Below are 22413 nucleotides of genomic sequence, written 5' to 3'. Positions count from 1 at the left end.
ATTTCTGGTGCGATTTGCAAGATATCTGATACAGATGTCTGTGACGGGAGTCACTTTGGGTGGGGGGCCCATGGAACACAGCCCCCTTTAGAAAGGTGGGGAGACCCCTGTCTCAGCTCCCCATATCCCTCTTATGTGTAAGTCACCCTGTGCCTGTTAGGGGTACAGGGTGGAATGTCCTGCTATTGTGTAGACATGTATAGGTGGGGTGGAGGGTTGTTCATTGTTTAATGCCATGTGGTTGCTCCATTGTTCTATTTTGTGTCTTGCTTGGGAGCAAACTATTATGGGATGTATGTTTTTGTGTATTGGCTTGGTGGGGGGTGTCTGCTGTGTGTCTCTTGTTACTAAATGTATTGCCCTGCCCTGTGTATATATCTTGTATCTGTGTTAAAATAAAGCAGTCTATTTTCTGGTTTCCTTCAAGTCTGGTGCTGTCTCGTCTTGTGTGGTTGGCGGTGGTGTCCGTGGATCTGTGTTCGGACAGGGAAGCGGGAGTCTAACGGAAATACCCTAGTGCAGTTGGGGTTTGGTTCCGTTACAATGTCTATGCAAATCACACCAAAAGTAGTGCATGTACTACTTTGGAAATCGGTGCAGCTCCGACCAATTCGGAACTGCACCGATATGACCGCTATAATTGCGGACACTAGGGTTCGACTTGGCATGCGATTTGCAAATCGCATGCCAATTCACATTCAGTGTGACCGAGGTGTTAGCACTTTGAAAGCTTGCTACAGACTTTCCCCTTGTGAATCCCAGGGCGCGCTGATATACTCACTCTGTCCTATTTGCTCCCACTTCTGCCAGACCTTGATCCTGTTCATGCCATTATGCTGAATGGACCCTCGTGGGCCAGCCTGAGCCCAGTCTGGAGGCCAGCCCCCCCCCCAGACCTAGGAGACCCCTCCCAGGCCAACGACAGTCTCCTCAGCACTCCATCTGCCACCTGACTGTAACGGACAGCCTGACAGCACCTCTATCAATCCCCTGGCAGAGCCTCCCCAGAGTGCGGAGTCTAAGCACCGGAGCACTTGTTCACCAGGGCCCCTGATGGTGGGGATGGACTTGGAGCGCTCCGGTACCAGGTCGCAGCTGCTAGGTATCTCCAACAGGGGTAGAGGAGTCTGACAGGAGCCCCAGGGGGCTAAGAGTCTGATGTGAGGGAGCCTAGTGATCCCTGCGGGATGGATGGATGAGCTAAATCAGAGTCATACAGGCCGGGTCGGTAACTAGCGGGTCGGTGAGGTACAAAACGGTAGGCAAAGGATAGTCGGGTCACACGCAGGGTCAATACCAAAAGATCAGATTTAAAGGGGAACATCCAGGAGCAGAGTCAGGCAGGCCAAGGGTCAGGACAGGAGAAGGCAGCAAGGTCAAACAATCCAGATCAAGATACTCACAACACAAGTAACAGCATACAAAGACCATTCGGCAACAAGTGTTTGATGCAGAGCTGGTTTAAATAGCCCGCCCTGCACCTGACGGGCGCAGCCTAGGTCCTAGTGCCTGCCTAGTACTGTCAAGACGACGGGTGCGCCTGGGTCCTAGTGCCCTGCCACCTACACGTCTTGGCAGACACCTACGCCTGTGTAGACCCATGCGTCACGATGGTCCCTGACACCGACTCCCCAGCTGGCCTGACTATCCCATATTTATGGGCTGGTCCATCACTCTTCCAGGGCCTCCAAACCTGGGATTGGTTAGACTCCCACAAACATGCAGATTAGGTCTCCACCTCTTCCGCCTACTGGCTTCTGGAAGGTCCCCATGGTCCTCCAGAACCAGGTGTAGTCCCAACCTGTTAAAGTGTTAGTAAAGTCTGTTTTTACACTTATACCTACAGGCAAGCCCATAATAACGCTTACCTGTAGGCAGTAGTGTATTTAGGTTTTGTGCTGCCCTAGGCAACACAAAAATCGTCTGCCCCCACAGACACTGACCAACACCCCCCTCCCCCCCCCCACAGAGAGAACCTGACATTGACCAACAACACCCCTGCTCCCTATCTGGGAGAGCCTTCCACTACCCCCCCGGCGATAGATAGAAAGACACCCATCTTCACAGCTCCGGACATCCCCGGGAACGAGAGTCAGGCTCTACATACACCATCAAGCAGCCCGCTGCCTCTCTCGGATCCCACCTGGTTCCCATGGCACACATGTCCCTTCTTCTAGGGGGGAGGTGCTGCCCCCCTGAAAAATGCCGCCCTAGGCAAGTGCCTTGTTTGCCTTGTGGTAAATACGCCTCTGCCTGAAGGTATGATAAATAACATGCACCTTTTAGGAGATATTTACCTGTGTAGAGCACCGGTGCATGTGTTCTGAAGAACCAGCATGCCTCTCCTTTTCCTTCAGAGCTGTGCGGCATAAAAAGTGACTCCCACGTGCATGCGCAGTAGTGACATCATCGCAGCTCAGCCAATCCAAGCCCGCAAACCCAGAAGAAGAACCAAGTGAAGATGGAAGCCCAGTCGGCAGTGGAGGCCTTCGTTTTAAGGTAACATAATGTGCTAGTATGCAATGCTTACTAACATATTATGATATTGCCTTGCAGGGGAAAACTTCTTCTTTTTTTTGGAGTTTACTACCGCTTTACGTCACCCAGCTTGACCTGGATAGTCCACAGACTCCCATGAATGATACACAATAGATTTGCCTACACTATTCAGTAAGCACACTAGAAGGTGCTACATAGAGATCCAATAACTGGCTTATGCAGGCCATACATGATTCGAATTCCAAACAATTTTTCGTCCGAAAATCGAAAACGTCGTTCGCTCGGTAATCCGATGGTTGCCATCAATGATTTCAAAAATCGGCCGACCAAGTCATAAAGTTCACCCGATATAACAGGCGAATCTTCTGTTCCTTCCAGGTCACGGCTCATGTGCATATTCTTTGAAAAAACAATCGTACGATTTGACCATCATTGAGTAAAAAAATCGGTTGTTTTTCACGAATTTTCCAACATGCCTGATCACCGAATAGGGGAGGAACCACGAAAATCGACCGGTGCCATTGACCCACTAACAGATCAAAAATCGGTCGATTATTCTTAGGTCTGATTTTTGGATGAAAAATCAGTCGAATTTCAACCCATGTATGGCCGGCCTAAGCCTAGGTTCACACCAAAGGCTCGGTTCCCAGTCGGAACCGCACCGATATGACCGCTGTAATTGCCGCCTGACCTCTCTTTAATGGCCGATCACACTATAGAAACACAGTCCAGGCGCATAACAGATGCGTTTTTTCATGCACATTTTTTATGCGTCTTTGGCACATTTTTGATGCGTTTTTACGCATTCCAGTGCTGGTTTTATGCATTCCAGTTTTATGCATTCCATCATTGAATCAAAAATCGGTCGTTTTTCACGAATTTTCCAACATGCCCGATCACCGAAAAGGGGAGGGACCACAAACATTGGCTGGTGCCATTGATCCACTAACAGAGCGAAAATCAGCAGATTAATCTTAGGTCCTATTTTTGGACAAAACAATCGGTCACATTTCGACCCATGTATGGCCGGCCTAAGCCTAGGTTCACACCAAAGGCTCGGTTCCCAGCCGGAACCGGACCGATATGACCGCTGTAATTGCGGACCAGGGGCGGACTGACCATTTGGAAACTCGGGCACTGCCCGAGAGCCCGGGGTCAGTAGGGGGCCCCATGAGATGCCCCTGGTACCTTTTTTATAGTTTTTTTTTAGTTTGAGCAAGGACACAGGGGCCCCATGATCCCCTATTGCCCGGGGGCCCCATGAGTTGTCAGTCCGCCCCTGTTGCGGACAATATGATGCAACTTGGCATACAAGTCGCACCCAGTGCGCCCGGGGTCTAAATGTATTCATGTCATTTTCTCTTAGATTGCAAGCTCCGAGGAGCACGACCTCCTGCTCTCTAGCTCCCTTGTCTCCTCCTCTCATGCATGCTCATCTCCAGGACTTCTTCAGAGCTTCCCCCATCCTCTGGAACTCTCTACCCCAATTTATCAGACTATCACCTACTCTTTTAGGCGATCTCTGAAAACTTATCTCTTCAGGGAAGCCTATACTACCTTCAGCTAACAATGGAATCTTCTACTCTTCCAACCAGTCCATCCCCCACAGTTACTACCTTTTGTACCACTAGCCCCTCCCTCCTAGATTGTAAGCTCCCAGGATCAGGACCCTCCTATCCCTCTTGTATTGTCTCCCGTTATATTGTAAAGCGCTCAGCAAACTGTTGGTGTTATATAAATCCTGTATAATAATAATAATAATTTTCTAAAGTTCCTGAAAGGTCCGCTTTAAGAACAAACCGCCGCTGCCACCTCCTGTATTTTCAGGCCAGGGCGGAAAGAGTTAATAGCATTCATCTGGAGAAGTATTGGCCGCCAGGCTGGGTGAGAGTGGAGGGGGGGGAGCTGCATGACACGGCGCATTTGTGAACTGCTGTGTAATTTTGGTGTCAAAGCTAAAATGTTAGGTCACTTGTTTCGGCGAGACGGAGGCGGGAAAAGAAATGCGCGGCAGCCAGGCACACTGCACTTTACTTGACAGAGTGGACTAATGAGAAAACAGCTAAAAGAACGACACATTGCCATGCGGGCAGATGGAGAGACGCATCCATCCACGATAAATGCCAGCGCCGAGGATTCTGGGAGACGGATTCTGGCTCACCGACAGATTCTCCTCTTAAGCGAGGCCTGCGAAAGGGCAACTGCCGCCAAAGAGCTAAACGCACACAGAGGAAATGTTTATTCCGACCTGATATTATTATTATTATTCAGGATTTATGGCGCCAACAGTTTGCGCAGCGCTTTACAATAGAAGGGAATCAGTACAATTACAATACATTTCAGTACAGAAGGAACAGGAGGGCCCGGCTCTTGCATAGGTGTGAACCTAGCCTTAAGCAGGGCTGCTGTTAGAAACCACGGGGCCCCATACAACCAACCTGTCAGCCCCCCCCCCCCCCAAAAAAAAGCAGTTTACTATACTTCAGTTATGAATGAACGCAGTAAATGATCGATACTGATCACTCACCATGTTCAATCAGGAAAGAAAGGGGCTGGTAAATGTGACATATGTACCCAGGGGCGGACTGAAAACTCATGGGGCCCCCGGGCGATAGGGGATCATGGGGCCCCTGTGTCCTTGCCCAAACTCAAAAAAGCCTATGAAAAAGGCACCAGGGGCATCTCATGGGGCCCCCTACTGACCCCGGGCCCTCGGGCAGTGCCCGAGTTTCCAAATGGTCAGTCCGCCCCTGTATGTACCTGATCCTTCCCCCATTCTCCTTCCTGAAGGATCCTGGTGTGTGTGGGCAGCTGCCGGTGGGAAGGAAAGGAGGAAAGTCGACAGAACTGTTGGGGTGGGGGGCACACGGGGGGGAGGGCCTGGACAGCAGGGGGAAACGTATGGTGCACAGGGAGGGTGATGGGTGCACAATATTATTACAGCACATTGATACAACAGTGTCCCATGTTCCCCACTAACACAGACAGATCATTCATTATCTTGTGAACGTGAGGTCAGCCAACGCGTTTCAGAAAACACTTTCCTTCTTCAGGGGTGTAAACAGTGAGGGGTGTCCCATGTGCAGAACCCAACAGAATACAGCTGTCACTTTAAAAAGAAGAGTGCTGTCGCTCCTTCAAGGGGGTCACATCAAAGGTCTGGGCACGGATCGCCCGGGACGCACTGAGGCCGCCAGTAATCAGGTCCTAGTGGTGCGTCCAAACAAGTGCCCCGAATGGCGTCTGCAGGGTGAGTGCCAACACAGCTGTGTTCTATGGAGCTCTGCCTCTCCACATCACATGGGATACCCCTCACCTTTTACACCCCCGAGGAAGGAAAACTATTTGTGAAAGGCGTTGGGTGACCGCATGTTAACAAGATAATGGGAGTGATCTATCTTTGTTAGCAGGGAATGTGGAGTACTATTGTACCAATGTGCTGTACTATTGTGCGGTTTTTACAAAATGATACAACAGCCTCTAAGTATACAATTTCGCTGACATGTATAAATAAAGTTTCATTTTTTTTAGTCATCATCAGGGGCGGACTGACAACTCATGGGGCCCCCGGGCAATAGGGGATCATGGGGCCCCTGTGTCCTTCCCAAACTCAAAAAAGCCTATGAAAAAGGTACCAGGGGCATCTCATGGGGCTCCCTACTGACCGAGTTTCCAAATGGTCAGTCCGCCCCTGGTCACCATATATTGCCTATGAAGTCCAGTATATGGGGGTAATTTTACATGGGGCTACAAGCAGGGCCGCTGTTAGAAAATATGGGCCCCCCCCCCCAAAAAAAAAACCCAGTTTTCTAGGCTTCAGTTATGAATGGACACAGTGTGTGATCAGTATCAATCACTAGTTGCATTCATTTAGGATAGGAAGGGGCTGATGTGATTCTTTCCCCACTCTCCATCCTGAAGGATCCTATTGTGTGCTTGCAGCTGCCAGTGGGAAGGAGAGGAGGATGGGGGCAAACAGGGGAAATGTATGGTGCACAGAGAGGGTGATGGGGGCAGCAGGGAAGGGGGGAATTACTGGAACCAATCCCCTGTATGGCTCTCTCTGCAGCAGCTGAAAGCCAGCAGGAGGGAGAGGAGAAGAAGCCAACTTTCAGCTGCTGCAGAGCGAGCCATACAGGGGATCAGTTCCAGTAATTACCCCCCCTCCCCCCGCCACGTGGATCACCTTCCCTGCTCACATCGGATTCACCCAGCTGCCTGAGCCCCCTGCTGGCCTGGGCCCCGCAGAGGAGGTCCGGTGGTACCCCATTATCCACGGCCCTGGCTAAATGGTTAGCACTTCCGCCTGGCAGTACTAGGGTCGTTGGTTCGAATACCAACCACGACACCACCTGCCTGGAGTTTGCATGTTCTCCCTGTGTCCACATGGGTTTCCTCCGGGTACTCCGGTTTCCTCCCACACTCCAAAGACATGCTGGCAGGTTAATTGGTTCCTGTCTAAATTGGCCCTAGTATATGTATGTATGAATGCCAAAGGACAGTCAGCCTTCCAGACCTTTCCTATTATTTGTCTGTCCCCGTTGTTAGCACAGTATGAGTTTGGAACTTCGGGTATTTTTAGAGGAGAGCTCCATCCGGGATAAAACTCACCAGAAAATACATAGTACATAATATGGCAGCACAGTGGCTACATGGTTAGCACTTCTCCCTGGCAGTACTAGGGTCATTGGTTCATGTCCCAACCATGGCACCACCAGCCTGGAGTTTGCATGTTCTCCCTGTGCCTGCGTGGGTTTCCTCCAGGTACCCCAGTTTCCTCCCACACTCCAAAGACATTCTGGTAGGTTAACTGGCTCCTATGTAAATTGGCCCTAGTATGTGTAAATTAGGGCTCTTGGAGTGTACACCCCTTGAGGGTTAGGGACTGATGTGAATGTACAATATATATGTAAAGTGCTGTGTAAATTGATGGCCTGAAATAAATACCTGAAATAAATAAATAATAATTTGTGTAATATGTTTACAGCTCCATCTAGAGGCAATAATGCAGCATTTTACAGAATTGCCACAATCAGGAAAATACCTCATTATGGCCACTAGATGGAGCTGACTATCATGGCAAATTATATAATTGAGACATTCACATTTTTTTTTTAGAAACAGGCCCCTTAGGGCTCATGCTATGTTCCCTCCAAGGGTTAACTGAATTCTGTATTTGTGATGATGAAAGCTCCCTGCCTACTGACAATGGATTGTTACAGTGAGACGAAGGCTTTTCCCCTCTGGCATTCTCTATAATATCAAGTTTAGCGGAGCTCAGCACGGCTCTATATTTAGTCCTGTCGGGGTTGGGAAGGAAGATGTAGCAGCAGACAGCTGCACCCACCCACCTCCCACTGCATATCCTACAGCAGAGCATAGAGCGAAGGTTACGGATCTCATGGGGCATCGAAGATCCACAGCTTACAGTCCGAGAACCTCCGTCCTTTCATTTTCCTCAAACTATAGACAAAAAAAAAAAGTATAATTTTTTAAAATATTTTTATATTAATAATTGTAATTTTATTAATAATTGTTTATTTTATTAATATTTAAATAATAATATATTAATAGTTTTATATTTATTAAAAAAACCTTTTATAAATAAATAAATTCCATGATTTGATTTACTTTAAAATAACACTAAAATGATGTTTCTGGTACAAAGCATTTACAAATAAAAAGGCTTTTTTTTTTTTTGTTTCAATTTTGCACATTTTCTTTTTATGCCAGACTGGAAAAATTTAAAAAAAAAAGGCTGAAAATGTAAAAAATAACTAAAAGGAAGAAAAGAATGAAAAAAATACAAAAACAGAAAATATTGGCTAAGGGGAAGGAAGGAGTTTATTAGGACTGATTTGTTAAGAGTTACCGTATTTTTCGCTCCATAAGACGCACTTAGGTTTTAGAGGAGAAAAATAACCAATGGACTGCAGACACAGTACAGGGGATGACCAGAGACTGCAGACACAGTACAGGAGATGACCAGAGACTGCGGACACAATACAGGAGATGACCAGAGACTGCGGACATAGTACAGGAGATGACCAGAGACTGCGGACACAGTACAGGAGATGACCAGAGACTGCGGATACAGTACAGGGGATGACCAGAGACTGCGGACACAGTACAGGAGATGACCAGAGACTGCGGACATAGTACAGGGGATGACCAGAGACTGCGGACACAGTACAGGAGATGACCAGAGACTGCGGACACAATACAGGAGATGACCAGAGACTGCGGACATAGTACAGGAGATGACCAGAGACTGCGGACACAGTACAGGAGATGACCAGAGACTGCGGACACAGTACAGGGGATGACCAGAGACTGCGGACACAGTACAGGAGATGACCAGAGACTGCGGACATAGTACAGGGGATGACCAGAGATTGCAGACACAGTACAGGAGATGACCAGAGACTGCGGACATAGTACAGGAGATGACCAGTGACTGCGGACACAGTACAGGAGATGACCAGAGACTGCAGACACAGTACAGGAGATGACCAGTGACTGCGGACACAGTACAGGAGATGACCAGAGACTGCAGACACAGTACAGGGGATGACCAGAGACTGCAGACACAGTACAGGAGATGACCAGAGACTGCGGACACAGTACAGGAGATGACCAGTGACTGCGGACATAGTACAGGAGATGACCAGTGACTGCAGACACAGTACAGGAGATGACCAGTGACTGCAGACACAGTACAGGAGATGACCAGAGACTGCAGACACAGTACAGGAGATGACCAGTGACTGCGGACACAATACAGGAGATGACCAGAGACTGCGGACATAGTACAGGAGATGACCAGAGACTGCGGACATAGTACAGGAGATGACCAGTGACTGCGGACACAGTACAGGAGATGACCAGAGACTGCAGACACAGTACAGGAGATGACCAGTGACTGCGGACACAGTACAGGAGATGACCAGAGACTGCAGACACAGTACAGGGGATGACCAGAGACTGCAGACACAGTACAGGAGATGACCAGAGACTGCGGACACAGTACAGGAGATGACCAGTGACTGCGGACATAGTACAGGAGATGACCAGTGACTGCAGACACAGTACAGGAGATGACCAGTGACTGCAGACACAGTACAGGAGATGACCAGAGACTGCAGACACAGTACAGGAGATGACCAGTGACTGCGGACACAATACAGGAGATGACCAGAGACTGCGGACATAGTACAGGAGATGACCAGAGACTGCGGACATAGTACAGGGGATGACCAGAGACTGCGGACACAGTACAGGAGATGACCAGAGACTGCGGACACAGTACAGGAGATGACCAGAGACTGCGTACACAGTACAGGAGATGACATAGTACAGGAGATGACCAGAGACTGCGGACATAGTACAGGGGATGACCAGAGACTGCGGACACAGTACAGGAGATGACCAGAGACTGCGGACACAGTACAGGGGATTACCTGTACTGTTGTGACATAGCCGGCAACAACCGGCTGTGACCCGGCGACTGACATCCGTGGCCGTGATTGGCGGGACAGGTAGGGCGGCGGCGCGCCTCGCACACGCCCCCTACCTGTTTTGAAAACACACGTTTAAAACGTGGTTTTGCCCAGCCGTGCCGGCCTGCCGCCGTGTTTCTACCCGGCTGGGCGGCATGTGGTTAAGAGGTTTTTTTTTTTAGTTCTTTCACATTGGTGGTAATGCGCCCTCTGAAAACTGATCCACCGTGGATTGCTTTTCAAAGAAGATGGTAGAAGTAGCTGGCAGGCATTTATAGGTTGCACCTGCTGCCTTCTGATGCGTGTTATTTAATTTTTACCATTTTTTTTTCTATTATTTTAATGGAAATTTTACATTGTGGGACCACGGCTTCACTGCAAAGCAATAGTTTGGTTTAGGGTTGCGGTGCGCCCCCAGTGATTTCTGTGGACGAGTTTAATGGTCAGTGCCGTCTGTCAAACTCTGCAGAACGAGTAGCTGTGAAGTAAGGCATCGCAGGCATCGCATGTGTACAGCCTTCTCAGACTGTAATGTTATGATTTGGGGAGTGATAAAACCGTGGCTCAGCCTCCTGTTTTTACCGCCCCATGCCAGTGTGAAAGAACTCTTTCTTATAAGGTAATGTTAACACTTGCAGTTGAAAGGTGGTAAAAACATGCGGTTCAGCTGCATTTTTACCTAGCCCCAAACCGCTCCCCCTTAAAGTGTTAATCCTCTGCATTGTGTAAAAAAAGATGTTTGATCCTGTCTTCTCTGATCCTCCCCTTCTTCCAGTGCCCCTCTCTTATCACCTGATAACACATCTTGCGTAGAGTCTCTCTGCACATGCTCAGTTTGGTGTGTATTGTTAGAGAAGTTTTTTTTTTCTTTGGGAGGGTGCATGTGATCAACACAGGACCAATCAGCACTGTCCAGACAGAGGTCAGGGGTTCTGCATCCTCCAAGAGTAGAATGAAAACTCCTCCTACAAGCTTTAACATGTGCCGTGAAAGCGCAGATGTGAACGTGTTCCATAGGAAATCATGTTAAATGGACTGCACTGCGTTGCTGCAAAATGCTGCAGTTGTGAACCTTGGGATAGGTAGAGCCCTCATCAGTGATGTCAGCTGGGAAGAAGTACACACACACTTGGGGCATGGGAGCTGAACAGCCCACACCTATGAGGATGTAGCCAGCACATGTAGACCCAGGACAGGGAAGGAGGTCGGGTGGAGTGGACCTGTACACAAGGATTTGGCTCCAGTCCTCCTGTCCCTTATGGAGGTGGAGGCTAGGGACAGATTCCTTTTAGGCAAGGCTGGAGATCCCTGAGTGAAGCTGCTTCCCTAGAGGGGTCCCGGGACAGATGACACTAGCAAGGAGGTGACTACAGAGAGCTCAGTCCTGTGAGAACTAATGACTTGGGGCAGAGGAGAGACAGCAGGGAGATGGCTGCTGAAATGCTGCATATGCTTTCACTTGTGACTACTACGGACTGTCCACTAAACGTGATTGACTGTGTAATGTCAAGTCGGAATGTCTCTCGGAATGTCTCGGAATGTGGAGGCCTATGGCAAGGACCAGGGAATAAGGTGGAGGATTCGGCCTCAGTAGGAGGGACAGTGTTCTAGCAGGGCTGGGTGCTTTGGTGCCAAAACTAGCCAACCACGAGCCCCCTCTGGTTGAACAAAAAAAAAAAAAAAATGAATCACTTATGGCCTGCCATAATCAATGACTAGGCAGACTAGCTGCAAATGTCATTTTACCCACATGTTATGAATATGAAATGTGGGGGAGGTGTTCTGTAGTCCTCCCCTAGAGTGACAACACTGCTTGTCCCTATACAGTACAGTCAGTGTGAAGATGCCAAACTCTGCCCCCCTCCGAGATGTGTGCGCATTATATGTCAGTGAAAACCCAACCAGAAAAAATCTGCATGCTAACCCCCTAAGCATGTATCCCATTGCAAGCCAACACTCTCCCCAAACAGAAATTCCCCCTCCTCCCAATACAAATCCCCCCCACCCTGCTGAAATCCCCCCTCTCAGTACAAATCTTTGCACCCCCAGTTTCCTTACCCACCCCCCATCTCCTCCTTGTTGGGAGGAGATGGGGGCAGGTAAGGAAATCCTGCACAGTCCCAAGCTGACATTTCTGATGGAGGAGTGCTGCAGCGGCAGAAGGAGGGCTGCAGGGGAGAGAGAGTACAGTCTGCACCTCCTCCTGGCTCTCTTCTGCTCTCCCGATTCTGCATGTCTCTTCCTACACTAATGCCGCTGCCCAGGGGCGGACTGACAACTCATGGGGCCCCCGGGGAATAGGGGATCATGGGGCCCCTGTGTCCTTGCCCAAACTCAAAAAAGCCTATGAAAATGGTACCAGGGGCATCTCATGTGGCCCCCTACTGATCCCAGGCCCTCGGGCAGTGCCTGAGTTTCCAAATGGTCAGTCCGCCCCTGCTGCTGCCACTACTCCTGTCAGCTTGTAGCTTCAAAAACACTTTTAGTGGCACCCCCCACCTTAAATGACACCACAGCACCCAGGGCAGCCGCCCCTCCTGCCCACCCCTGAGTACAGGGAGGGAGCGTTGTCACTTTACAACAGGAAGTGTGTAACTGGCAGGATCGCCACATAAAACAGGTAATAAGCATGAAAAAAAAAAATGAATGTAGTCGCCACTCCTAAGGACTGGTAAGCTGCAATACATTCTATTTTTGTCCCCGGGTTTGGATACACTTTAAGCGTCCTCACGTGCTGACATTTGAATTGATTTGCAAGAGGCGGACCTGTGTGCGCCGCTGATGGGGATCTCGCTATCTGCCGAGCGAATATTTCTCCTGAACTGTTTAATTCCAAACACAGCTGGAATAATCCCGTCCTACAGATGATTTTTACCACCAGTCACAATCCGAGCAGCAGCCTGTAAATCTGCGCATGAGATCTGTTCTCGGAGAACGAGTGCGGCCCGCGGTACTCCTTCTGCTTGCGGCGGGATTAGATGGTCGAGGAAGACGCAGCAAATCTTTCATCAAGTCTTTGCTCCCCCTGCGCTGAACCGAAGACACGAACGGGAAAAGAGGGGTTTCAGCTTATCACTCGACGCTAAAGGCCTGAAAATTATCTTAGGAAAAGCCGAGCGATTCGGATGGTCAGGAAGGGGAAAAAAAAATCTCGATTTACTGAAATTCCACTTAACGTCCTCGGCGGTCTGATTATTTCCGATTTTTGGTGCTGAAAGCGGTACCATTTTTTTGCATGGAAATATGTATTTTTTTTATTGTAGGCTGTAATTTAGGAATAACTCACTGAAATCTGTCCGAGCAAGAGTCTAGTAAACATCCCGGGGATGATAAAACTTGAAACACAAAATCATAAATTATAATTTAATAAATAATCATAAAAAATAATAATATAATAATAATACATTTCATTCAATAATATAATCAAACCGAAAACACTGAAATGTGAAATATAGCGCCAAGTTCGCACATCGCTGAGCAAAGTCGCAGAATCGTTTTCAGTGTCTGATGAGGAATTTCCCCCACGAATCATTATCACTCAATTCTGCAAGTGGTTCTGATTTACTATCGCTGTTCTCTAGCCGGTCTAAAACCGCTTTTGACCTAAAGGGACGCTTTTTGGACGCCATGGACGTTTCTCAGTTTCCAGGCAGAAAGAACAGTCAAAATGCAGGCAGGGCGCCGGACAAAGCACTCGGGACAAAATGTATGTGAAATGCATTGAAACAGTAATGTTATACTATGTGATAGTCATTTTTTAAAAAATGTCATTTTTTTAAATTTTCAAATTTGCCGCCGGTTCTGGCGCCTCTATGTCCCGACGTCACAGGGACCGGAACACAGAAGCCGGATGCCGGCATCAGCCGGAGGAGATGGCCGGGGACGCTGCAGGGGATGCATCGCGGGAGCGAAGGACAAGGTAAGCTCTGCAGGGAATCCCTGAGCAACGCCGCATGGTAAGCCCGAGTGTAGCTCAGGGTTTCCGCTTTTGGAACTGAAACTTTACCCCGAGCTACACTCGGGAATACCGCCAGGGAGGTTAAAGAACCTTAATACATATATTGCTTAATTGCCGTCCACCCTATAGTAGAAATACAGCTACAGGGTGGCAGGGCTGCGCAAAATCACGTATATATATATATATATATATATACACACACAGTTGTGCTCAAAAGTTTGCATACCGTGGCAGAAATTGTGAAATTTTGGCATTGATTTTGAAAATACGACTGATCATGCCAAAAAATGCTCTTTTATTGAAGGATGATGATCACATGAAGCCATTTATTATCAAATAGTTGATTGGCTCCTTTTTAACCTCCCTGGCGGTATTCCCAAGTGTAGCTCGGGGTAAAATGTCAGTACCAAAAGCGGTAACCCCCCCCCCAGCTACACTCGGGCTTACCATGCGGCATAGCACAGGGATTCCCTGCAGCACTTACCTTGTCCTTCGCTCCCGCGATGTGTCCCCTGCAGCGTCCCCGGCCATCTCCTCTGGCCAATGCCTGCATCCGGCTTCCATGTTCCGGTCCCTGTGACGTCGGGACGTACGGGCGCCGGAACCGGCGGCAAATTTGAAAATTTTAAAAAATGACATTTTTTTATAAAACGATTATTACAAAGTAAAACATTGCTGTTTCAAACCATTTCACATACATTTTGTCCCGAGTGCATTGTCCTGTGTCCCCAGCTTCACCCCGGCCACATGACATAGCTGACCAGGTCTGAACCTGGAAAAAAACCTTTTAATTAAACCAGCGTTCTTCTTTAAAACTTTGGAGGAGTGCTGCAGCGGCAGAAGGAGGGCTGGAGGGGAGAGAGAGTACAGCCCGCACCTCCTCCTGGCTCTCCCAATTCTGCTTGTCTCTTCCTACACTAATGCTGTCCTTTTCACCCCCCCCCCGTTAAAGGGGTGTCAAAGCTGGGCAGAAGGAGGTTACAGGGGGTGGCATTCTTCTTTAAAACTTTGCCGTGATCCCCCACTGAACCAATGAGAACGTTGCCTATTGCAGCGCCGCTGACCGCACAAAAAATTCATGAAAGGCTGTGCATTTATTCTCATTCAATCCACTATTTATCCTTCCCAGGAACGCAGATGTGATGTGAGTACAGAAGAAAGGAAGGCTGAGACCTGTGTGCGCTGCTAGACCTTGTTAATTCCTGACTTATTTAGTAATGTGGCAAAGATACAGTGCTGCCAATCGCCGCTAGAATTGTGCGCAGTCCAGCGCCCGATGCTCCTGGTATCCCTTGTGTCAGAGCTCCCCCTGCTGGAGGACGTCGGCAGAACCTCTGGCATACATCTGGAGAGCCTGCCATGCAAAGTGGGTAGCAGATGTCTTCATTTCTGGCCTTTAAACGCTCAGAAACGATGAGCGAGCGAGATAAATGCTGACGGGTGCAGTTTTTTATTTTTTTTTTAATGGCGCAGGTGACAAAAGCAAAAAAAAAATTCACGATTTCAGCATTATGTATGTATATATGATCGCACGCCAGTATATCCGTCTCATTATTATTATTCAGAGGCGGACTGACAACTCATGGGCCCCCCGGGCAATAGGGGATCATGGGGCCCCAGTGTCCTTGCCCAAACTCAAAAAAGCCTATGAAAAAAGGTACCAGGGGCATCTCATGGGGCCCCCTACTGACCCCGGGCCCTCGGGCAGTGCCCGAGTTTCCAAATGGTCAGTCCGCCCCTGTTATTATTTTTATACAGGATTTATATGGCGCCAACAGTTTGCTCAGCGCTTTACAATATAATGGGAGACAATACAGCAACAATACAGTTCAATACAAGAGGGATAGGAGCGCCCTGATCCTGGGAGCTTACAATCTACTCATAACAAACAATGGCCAATAATAAGCTTTCTAATGGATATTGCCATGAAAGTAGATAGAAATCCTAAATGATTGACCTTTACTGTGCTTACAGTGTTACTAAACCCACAACAGCAAAATCAGTCTGTAGATGCAGTAAAGCATACTTGTTATACTCACTGTGGAACCTAAGGGGTTAATCCTCTGCATTGTATAAAAAAAGGATGTATGATCCTGTCTGCTCTGATCCTCCCCTTCTTCCAATGCCCCCCCTCTTATCTCCTGATAAGACATATCTTGTGGAAACACTCTGCACATGCTCAGTTTGGTGTGTATTGCTAGAGGGTTTTTTTTCTTGGGAGAGTGCATGTGATCAGCACAGGGTCAATCAGCACTGTCCAGAAAGAGGGTCAGGGGTCCTGCATCCTCTTACAGCAGAATGAAAACTCCTCCTACAAGCTGTAACCAGTGCTCTGCTGAACACTGATTGATATATACTGCTGATAAGAAAAGGTATTTAGCAGTTTTATTTACTAAAATAATTGCATTTCCATGTTCTGTGTACTGTGGGAGACCAGATATAGTGAATGCAGGGTCCGGGGAGACCAGATATAGTGAATGCAGGGTCCGGGGAGACCGGATATAGTGAATGCAGGGTCCGGGGAGAGCGGATATAGTGAATGCGGGGTCCTGGGAGACCAGATATAGTGAATGCAGGGTCCGGGGAGACCAGATATAGTGAATGCAGGGTCCAGGGAGACCAGATGTAGTGAATGCAGGGACCTGGGAGACCGGATATAGTGAATGCAGGGTCCGGGGAGACCGGATATAGTGAATGCAGGGTCCGGGGAGAGCGGATATAGTGAATGCAGGGTCCGGGGAGACCAGATATAGTGAATGCAGGGTCCGGGGAGACCAGATATAGTGAATGCAGGGTCCGGGGAGAGCGGATATAGTGAATGCAGGGTCCTGGTAGACCGGATATAGTGAATGCAGGGTCCCGGGAGACCAGATATAGGAAATGCAGGGTCCGGGGAGAGCGGATATATTGAATGTGGGGTCCGGGGGGGAGGGGGTTGATGGTGTTCTCTGATCACATGGCGGGGGTGTCCTCTGATCACATGGTGGGTGTGGCCTCTGATCACATGGCGGGGGTGTCCTCTGATCACATGGCGGGGGTGTCCTCTGATCACATGGTGGGTGTGGCCTCTGATCACATGGCGGGTGTGGCCTCTGATCACATGGTGGGGGTGTCCTCTGATCACATGGAGGGGGTGGCCTCTGATCACATGGAGGGGGTGTCCTCTGATCACATGGCGGTTGTGTCCTCTGATCACATGGTGGGTGTGTCCTCTGATCACATGGCGGGTGTGTCCTCTGATCACATGGCGGGTGTGTCCTCTGATCACATGGCGGGGGTGTCCTCTGATCACCTGGAGGGTGTGTCCTCTGATCACATGGTGGGTGTGTCCTCTGATCACATGGCGGGGGTGTCCTCTGATCACATGGAGGGGGTGGCCTCTGATCATATGGCGGGTGTGGCCTCTGATCACATGGCGGGGGTGTCCTCTGATCACATGGCGGGTGTGTCCTCTGATCACATGGCGGGTGTGTCCTCTGATCACATGTCGGGTGTGTCCTCTGATTACATGGTGGGTGTGTCCTCTGATCACCTGGAGGATGTGTCCTCTGATCACATGGCGGGTGGGTCCTCTGATCACATGGCGGGAGCGTCCTCTGATCACATGGCGGGGGCGTCCTCTGATCACATGGTGGGCGTGTCCTCTGATCACATGGCGGGCGTGTCCTCTGATGACATGGCGGGTGTGTCTTCTGATCACATGGCGGGCGTGTCCTCTGATCACATGGCGGGCGTGTCCTCTGATCACATGGCGGGCGTGTCCTCTGATTACATGGCGGGTGTGTCCTCTGATGGCATGGCGGGCGTGTCCTCTGATGACATGGCGGGTGTGTCTTCTGATGACATGGCGGGTGTGTCCTCTGATCACATGGCGGGTGTGTCCTCTGATGACATGGCGGGGGTGTCCTCTGATCACATGGCGGGTGTGTCCTCTGATCATCTGGAGGGGGTGTCCTCTGATCACATGGCGGGAACTTAACTTTTTTAACTCCCAAGGTCACTTTAAATGACATTTGTCTTTGCGGCAATAGAACAGAACTTGAAAAAAAAAAAAAGAAGGTTTCCTTGAAAATGCTTCTTCTACAGAGCCTCCATCTGCATTTCAAGAGCGTCTTTCATGGTAAATGTTCGATTTTATTTACATATATTTTTCTAAGTCGACCTCAGGGGGAGGAGTATTGTCGTGTCGCACCATTGCTTATCTGCGCCTCCTTTGATCTGCTCCTTCCAGGCCTGGAACCTCTGCAGAGACACACGATGTCTTTGGATCCTCGTTGATCAGAATTTCCCCCCGGAGTTCGAAGATTAACCTTCTGCACCACAGACAACCCAGGCCGATATTAGCAGCTGTAGAAATAATGACGGCATTCACAAGGAGGCCTATGTCTTCTAAGTGAAGTTCACCACATTACAAGGCGAACAATGCCTCAGTCTAAGCCTGATCTCCGGCCTTCCCTCCAGTCTTGTCCCTCCAGTTCTACCGGCTCCTTCTCTTGTACTAAAATCGCTTCTTCTGATTTCACTGCACACTGTGAGCTTCTCACAATGTGCATTAGGAGCTGCAAGAAGTCAGGAGCACCGAGGCAGGTCGCTGTGATGTCTTCAGGAAGCTGTGGCTGGCCCCTCCCACCAGCCATGATCTGCCTACATTGCATAGAGAAGCACAGAGATCCAGTGATGCTAAATGAGGTATATATTAACCAGTTCCCTGTCGCCCCATAGCAGATATACAGGGTGGCTATGCTGCACAAAATCACATAAATGTATGTGATTTTGAATTTCCGGGTAGGGGGCGCGCGGATGCCCGCGCTGCCCTACCCACGCTGTTATTGGCTACTTGGGATTTCAGTGTCAGTCGGTGATTGTTGGCTGAGCTGAGAGGGGAGAGATCTGTGTGTAAACAACACAGATCTCTCTCCTGTCAGCATACTGCTACAGGGCAGTAGGGCTGCGCAAAATCACGTGTGTATATATATATATATATATTGTGGCAGTGCGGTATCCTGCCACGGTGGAAAGCACGATGGAGACCCAGGATTCTCAACCATAGAGGTTGAGGGGCTCCAGGCAGATCTCCTAATGCAGAGGAAACTGGTTTATCAGTTTCCTCTTTGGTTGGTAAAGCCTGTTTTGGGACCTGTAGCCTGGAGATTTCTTAGAGATTTGGGAGGGATGAAATTTCCAATCCTGGGCCCATATTTTGGGAGCAGCCAGCGTGCTGATTGCACAGGTGTGTGCAGGCCTTTTTGTGGAGGCCAGGTCATGATTCTGGGCTCCACCCCGGCAAACGGAGTCAGGAGGGCTCCACCCCGGCAGACAGGTGGTCTCTGCCTTGGAGGCAGGTGGAAGCCAGACTAGCTGTGTGCTAGTGGTCATAATTTGGGAAGAGTCTGCAGGAGACAGACAGTGAGCTGTGTAGCTGAAAGAGCCAGAAGGCTGAATTTGTTTGATGGTGGATACCCCTGTGTGGGAAGCATTTGTGTTATGTGAACTTTCTTTTAAATAAAATTGGGCAAAAAGGCCCTTAAAGAAGCGAGTTGCTGTGTGCTTTAACGAGAAGAGCTCTACCACTTGAAGCGAGTTCCCACAATATATATATATGTGTGTGTGTGATTTGCATTTCTGGGTAGGGGGCGTGCGCACCGCCCTACCCACGCCGCTATTGGTGGCTGGGGATGTCAATGGGGGTGATTCCCTGCCAGGACTTGGTGATCGTTGGCAAAGCTGACAGGAGAGAGACCTGTGTGTAAACAACACAGGTCTCTCTCCTGTTAGCAAGGACATGCTGCTTTGTATCTCTCTGCACAGCAGCATGTCTCCCTAGTAAAACACACCCAGCACACAGTTAACCCTTTGATCGACCCAGATGTTAACCCCTTCCTGCCAAGTGTCATTTGTACAGTGTCAGTGCTTTTTTTTTTTTAGCAGTGATCATTGTATTAGTGTCACTGGGGATGTCAGTGGCAGTTAGTCAGCTCCCCCCCAGTATCAGAATGATCGCCGCCATTACTACTGTAGTATAAAAAATAAATAAAATAAAAATCCCAGTATATACACCGCCATTTATAGACGCTATAACTTTCACGTAAACCAACTATTTGCACATATTTGGATTTTTGTTTAGCAATGACATGTAGCAGAATACATTTTGGTCTAAATTTATGACACATTTTATTTTTTTTATAGGTTTTATAGCAAAAAGTAAAACGTTTTTTTTTTTTTTGTTTTTGTTTTTTTAGTGCAAAAAATAAAAATCGCACAGATGATCAAATACCACTGAAGGAAAGCTTCATTTGTGGTAAAAAAAAATGATATACATTTATTTTATGTACAACGTTGCATGACCGCTCAATTGTCAGTTAAAGTAAGGGGGGTAAATACTCTGAAGCGCAAGTGGTTTAAATCATAAACTCCCGCCGCGCCTTTTTTAGGGCTCGTTCACACTTGGCTGTTTTCCCAACGCTTGCCAAACGCCCCTATAGCGTTTGGCAAGCATTGGTCCAGCGTTTGCGGAGCGTTTTGTAACGCTCGGCAAACACTCTGCAAATGGCGCATGTACGGTTTAGCGGCGGTTTCTAGGCGTTTGCCGAGCGTTAATAACGCCCCACAAACGCCTATAATGCAGTTTGAGTGGTGTTACCGCTCCGCAAATGCCCCCTGCCGGGCGTTTGTGGATCGGCACCATAGACTAGAATAGGAGGCTTCAACGCCTCCTGACTCGACCAGAGTCGTCCGTTTTGCCACGACGTGACGCAAACGCTCCCGTTAGAACAGCACCATGTGCTGTAATGTGCAGAATTGGTAGAGGCGTTTGGGAAGCGATAAAAATGCTTCCCAAACGCCTCTCTGCCGCCTGCACACAACGCTAGTGTGAACGTAGCCTTACTGAAAATTCGAAGTAACATTTTGCAATACTGTGACCAAAATAAACACCACCCAGATAAATAATTGTGTGCTTTAATAACAATCAAAGTTCATATCCAATCAATGTCCTCTTTGCTGATAAAGTGTTCGAATAATTCCAATTCATCTGGATTCTCACCCGGGGTGTTCTTGTTAGTGCCTTATCCTGTTCCCCACCACCGTTCACAATATGCACTCACCTCTAAGACCGGGTCCACACTAATGCACTGCGGGACACCGCATGTAATTTGCACAGCAACCGCACCGCATTCCTGTGTGAATTACATGCGATGTCTGTGCGGTGTGATTTCGGCCATATCTTTTGTATGGCTCAAATCACATCACATCCGCACCAAAAAGATGCAGGACCCTTTTTTACTCGTACCTGAATTACTTTTATATACATGAAACAGCGGAGACGTGGCTCCTGCACCACTTCCAGTTACAGCTGTCAATCACCCAGCTCCGCCAAACGCGTGTTGTCACGGTCACATGACTTCCTCAGGGGTACCTAAAAAACAGAATTTTTTTTTTGAGCCCCTTCACGCCGGCGCCTCCCGGCCCTTTAAGGGTTTCAGAAGCCGGGAGGTGGGGCGGGGTTTATGGTCATGTGACCGCTGTGACACGCTGTCATGGCGGACACATGATCTGGATAGGTCCCGATCGAAAGAGGAGATCGGGACCTTTCCGTGAGGACCGGACATGTGTGCCCGGAGCACGCAGGGCGTGCGCTCTCGGCACATATGTTCTTTTTTAATGGAACGTAAATGTGTGGCCGCTCGGCGTCTAGGCCCAGACTGCGGGAGGCCGCACATTTGCGTTCGGCCGGCGTGAAGAGGTTAATTTTGTATCAGATTGTTGATGAAATGGGGAGGGAGGAACCCCACAGAAGGCTAAATATAAACAGATTAAATGTTAGAAGCTGAAACAAGTCAAGACAAAGCCTGCCTCGTTTCCTGCAGGACATCCAGCATCATTTAGCTCAGGGGTCTCCAAACTTTGGAAACAAAGGGCCAGTTTACTGTCCTTCTAATATTATGGGGGCCGGACTGTAGCCAGCAGGAGTAGAAAATGTCCAGGCATTGGTGGGAGTAGACCATGCCATAGGCTTGGTGATCAGTGGGAGAAAAAAATATTACATCATTAGTGCCAGTGACAGGAATTGTGCCCCATCATCAAAAATAGTGCATCATCATTGGCCTCAGTGGGAGGAATAGTACCCCATCATTGGTGTCATTGGGAGGAATAGAGTGCCCCATCATTGGTGCCAGTGGGAGGAATAGAGTGGCCCATCATTGGTGCCAGTGGGAGGAATAGAGTGCCCCATCATTGGTGCCAGTGGGAGGAATAGAGTGCCCCATCATTGGTGCCAGTGGGAGGAATGGTGCCCCATCATTGGTGTCAGTAGGAGGAATAGTGCCCCATCATTGATGTCAGTAGGAGTAATGGTGCCCCATTATTGGTGTCAGTAAGAGGAATGGTCCTCCTTCATTGGTGTCAGTGGGAAGAACAGTGCCCCATCATTGGTGTCAGTTGGAGGAATAGTTCCCCATC

Source organism: Staurois parvus, unplaced genomic scaffold (assembly GCF_062004578.1).
Source record: "Staurois parvus isolate SC_StPar_1 unplaced genomic scaffold, SC_StPar_1.0 ptg000124l, whole genome shotgun sequence".
NCBI classification, from domain to species: domain Eukaryota; kingdom Metazoa; phylum Chordata; class Amphibia; order Anura; family Ranidae; genus Staurois; species Staurois parvus.
This window is presented reverse-complemented; position numbering follows the sequence as displayed.